This window comes from Arachis hypogaea, chromosome 12 (genome assembly GCF_003086295.3).
Source record: "Arachis hypogaea cultivar Tifrunner chromosome 12, arahy.Tifrunner.gnm2.J5K5, whole genome shotgun sequence".
NCBI lineage: Eukaryota > Viridiplantae > Streptophyta > Magnoliopsida > Fabales > Fabaceae > Arachis > Arachis hypogaea.
This window is the reverse complement of record NC_092047.1, coordinates 90799199-90804266: the sequence shown is the minus strand read 5'-3', so window position 1 is coordinate 90804266 and position 5068 is coordinate 90799199.

Genomic DNA, 5068 nt, shown 5'->3' with positions numbered 1-5068 from the left:
CTAAAGTATGTAAAGTATATTGATTCCCCTTTAATCCTTGGCTTAAATAGCATCAGAAATGAGTTGGATTGGGCCCACAAGGCTTTAAAATTCGCTGGCCACATATTGCTTTAAGTGGATCATATGGCAGCAACGACGCGTGCGCTTACAGTGCATGTATGCGTCAGCATACGTGTCGCGATGACGTTAGGATTTTTGCTAGTAAAGAATTTTATAAAAATAGTCGTGTTGTAGATATAGTTTCTAAACCAACAGAAATCCCTTCGTGCAAACGTTTTGATTGTCACAAGTAACAAACCCCTTTAAAATTGATAATCGAAGTATTTAAATCTCGGGTCGTCTTCTCAAGGAATTGCAGGAAAGTATGTTCTTATTATTGGTTATGAGTTTTGTAAATTGGGGGTTTTTAAAATAAGGGACAGGTAATTTAAATGACAACTAAAATAAATTAACAATAATAAAATCTCTTGGCAAGGTATAAGAATTGGAAGTCCTATCCTAGTTATCCTTATCAATTGTGATGAGAATTAGATTTTTTTTCCACTTTGTTAACCTCTAACTATGAAGGTAAGTTAAGTGGATGAATTAATTTTGATTCCTCAGGTCCTAGTCTTTCCTTGGGAAAGGCTAGAGTTAGTGGAACTCGAATTAATTCTTGAAGAATTCCAATTTTCAATCAACAATGAGTTTGATAACTCAAGTGTCTCCAATGACTCAACCAAAGCCAAAATGGAAAATTCTAAATTAAATTAAAAGCATTCATAAATATGAAACACATCAAATTACGTCTAAACATAAATTCAACTTTAACATGGAAAGGTTCATAAGTCAATTGGGCAACATAAATCAAATATAAATAAAGTATTAGAGTAAATAAAAGTAGAATTTAAATATTGAAGGAACATACAACCTGGAATGAAGAGATCATAGCTTAAACATAATAAAAATCCTAAATCCTAATCCTAAGAGAGAGGAGAGAACATCTCTCTCTAAAAACTACATCTAAATCCTAAAATTGTGAATTATGAGCTGATGATTATGAATGAATGGATTCCTCCACTTTATAGCCTCTAATTTGTGTTTTCTAGGCCGAAAACTGGGTCGAAAACAGCCCAGAAATAGCTGGAGCAGAAATCTGCCACGCTGATTTTCGTCACTGTGACGCGTCCGCATGGAGCGCACGTTCGTGTCACCTAGCGTCAGAGAAATTATGGCACATTATATATCAAATCAAAGCCCCGGACGTTAGCTTTCCAACGCAACTAAAACTGCATCGTTTGGACCTCTGTAGCTCAAGTTATGACCGTTTGAGTGCGAAGAGGTCAGGCTAGACAGCTTAGCATTTTCTTCAACTTCTTATATTCCTTCCACTTTTGCATGCTCCCTTTCCATCCTCTAAGTCATTCCTACCCTGTAATCTCTGAAAGCACTTAACACACATATCAAGGCATCGAATGGTAAAAAGAGAGGATTAATATTAGCAAATATAAGTCCAAAGAAGCATGTTTTCAATCATAGCACAAAATCAGGAAGGAGAACGTAAAACATGCGAATAGTATGAATAAGTGGGTAAAGAGTTGATAAAAACCACTCAATTGAGCATAAGATAAATCATGAAATAGTGTTTTATCAACCTCCCCACACTTAAACATTAGCATGTCCTCATGCTAAGCTCAAGAGAAGCTATAAAGGAGTAAAGAGGAATGATAGAATGTATGAAATGCAACTTATCTGTATGAATACAACTATATGCAGAATGTTTCTACCTACTTGGTTAAAAATAAATAAGTTCTCCAAGACAAATATGAATCAAATTCCACTAATTCAAATTATATAATAAAAGACAAGTAAACTTGTAAGAAGATAGCTCATGAAAGTCGGGAACATAGAATCAAGCATTGAACCCTTACTGGTAGTGTATATGCACTCTAATCTCTCAAGTGTATAGGGTAATTCACTCTACTCTTCTCTAGTCATGCTTTCTAAACTCTGTTCTTCATCTAACCAATCAACAAATATTTAATGTACTAATGCAAACATCATGAGGTCTTTTTAGAGTTGTAATGGGGCTGAGGTAAAGGTATGGCCAAGTGAGCTTTATAAAGTGAATCCTTGATTAGTCTAAGATCTCACCTAACATATACATACTTTATACAATTTTAAAATACTTTACCTAGCTACCCAAATTTTTTTTCCACTTTTGTATTACATGCTCAAGTATCAAACTTATTTTTGAATTTTGTCCCATGTGCATTGATTCTTTTTATTTTGCATTTGGGGTAATATTATTTTTCTTCTTTTTTTTTGTATCCCCTTATTTAATTACTTAATATAATTTTTTTTTTCTTTTCAATGCACATGGTAATTTAATTATTTTGATTTCTCATGAGCATGCTTCCCAAATTTTCAAATAACTTATTCAAATTAATTCCCCTTTTTTTTTATCATCCCATGTTTTCATAAAATTTCCTACACTTAAATCATACACAATATCTATCTTAAGCTAACCAAGGATTCAGCTTGGGATTTTTATTTTGTTTTTCTGCTTAAGGCTAGTAATGTGGTTATGAAATAGAAGGGGGTTAAAAAGTTCAAAGTGGCTAACAAGGGTGATGTAAAAGGTAGGCTTATTTGGGATAAGTGAGCTAATAACAAATAATGGCCTCAATCATATGCAAGCATGTAAATACACTAAATAATGGACATATAGAATGGAACAAAACAAAGATTGCAATTATAGAGAAGAAAACACACAAGAATAAAAATTTATGGTTAAATAATGTAACCATATAAATAAGCTCAAAATCTCACGGGTGTGTGTTCTTTGGCTCAAAAACCATGTTCCAAATACAACTTCAAACAAATTTAACACATAGAAAATTTTAATTTTTAAATTAGTGAAATACTATAAAAATTTCTTGAAAAAGAAAATATTACTTCAAAGTAGTGACTAAATGCATAAAATCAAACAAACATGCAATCAAATATGCAAATGCAACAATGAACAAACAAAATAAAATATTGGTGTTGAGAAGAAAATAACTAACCCATGGAGATCGGTATCGACCTCCCCACATTTAAAGATTGCACCGTCCTCGGTGCATGCTAAGATGTGCAAGTGGACGGGTTGCTTCAACTGACGCTTTTCTCATCAAGGAATGTGCGTAGGAACTTGTTTGTCTCTCCCATGTAAACGTCTTCCGGTTCTCTTTTTGGTGGCCATCCTAAAAGAAAAAAGGAAGAAAAGTAACCCAAAACAAAGATAAAAAAATAAATAAAACATGGGTTGGTTAATGCCAAATAATAAGGGTCTCAATTACATGGTAGCTACAACATGCAAGTGAAAAAATAATAGAAGCACATGGTATACTAGTGGTGCAAAATTTTGCAACAATGAGGGAGAGTGTGGGTAAAGAGAGGTAACGTAAATTCATGTCAATGCAAAATTAATACAGGTATAAAAGATTGGCATTGATTTAAATAATATTGCCTAACCAGAATAAAATAAGTCTCTAAGCACCTAAAATAATTTAAGAGAAGATGCAATAGTGAAATAAGAAAATTCAACACCAAAGAAAAAATAATGAATTTAGAAAAGAAAATAAAAATATGCACTAAATTAGAATGCAATGAATGAAAGTATGCAAATAAATTAAATTAAAGATATGAAGAAGAAAAAGAATGAGAAGTGAAAGAAATAAAGTAAGAAAGAAAGAAGAAAAAAAAAGAAAAGATAGAAGAGATTAGGATTTGAAAAGAAAATATAAGACAATTGGCGCCGATCTGGATAAGTTGTGCGGCACAGGCGACGCGGAAGCGTGAGTGACGCGGTCGCGTGGTGCGCGATAAAGTCAGGTGACGCGGATGCGTGGGGGCACGCGGACGCGTGACTCGAGTTGTGCTAGTGGCGCGAGTGCAGCCTCGCGTTCGCGCAACTCTCTGTTCAAAACTCTTTTTGCCAAATTTTTGGGTGACGCGGTCACGTGGTTGACGCGATCGCGTGGATGGCCATATTTTGAGAATGACGCGGACGCGTGGGGCATGCGGTCGCGTGATAGGGCTTGTGCTTCTAGCATGGTTCCAGCCCAACATACTGCCATTCACCCCTTTACGTCGATTTTACAGAGCCACACGTTCGCGTGGGTGACGCGGATGCTTGGGAGGCATTTTTCCCACATGACGTGAACGCGTCAGCGACGTGGTCGCGTGGTTCAATTTGTGCCAAAGGCACGCCTCCAGCCACGCTCTCGCGTGACTCTCTGTTCACTTTTCTTTTCTCCTAATGCACTTGTGACGCGGACGCGTCAGCGACGCTGCCGCGTCGTGTGCTTTTTTTTTTATTAATGCAGTATGCAGTGCTGATGCAAATGCTATGAATAGTATTCAGGTTCAATGAAAATAATATAATATAAAAACAGACAAAACGAAATAAAACTGAAACAGGAACGATCATACCATGGTGGGTTGTCTCCCACCTAGCACTTTTAGTTAAAGTCCTTAAGTTGGACATTTGGTGAGCTCCCTGTTATGGTGGCTTATGCTTGTATTCATCCAGGAATCCCCGCCAGTGTTTGTGCTTCCAGTAACCTCCGGGATCCCAAACTAGGCGCAGAAAGCCTTCAAATAAGTTAAAGCAAGTGACAAGGCCCCAAGAGTGTTGATTGCCAGAATAAATTCCGGGGTCCCAAATCTTGCTTTTGCACCGTCTTCTTGTTGATCATTAGTATTCCAACCGCGCAGTAAGCAATCTGAATTCTCACTAAAGCGGCCAAACAGCTTCCTAGACCCATTCAGTTGAGCTCTACACCAACCTTTGCGTTTAAACTTAAAGCTTCCAACCATAATGAACCTAGCAGGACAATTCTTACCACTGACCATCTTCCTCTTACTCTTAATGCCACAAAGAGCTCTAAGTTGACCATCCGTCTCCAGTAGCCCGTATTCAAGTGGGAAGGTAAAGGTCAAGGATAAGAATTTCACCCACTTGAACGTTGTGTTGGACGGTAATGGCCTTGGGAGAGGTGTTTCTAATGAACCTACAAGCTTTACTCCCTTGTGCTCTTCTCTG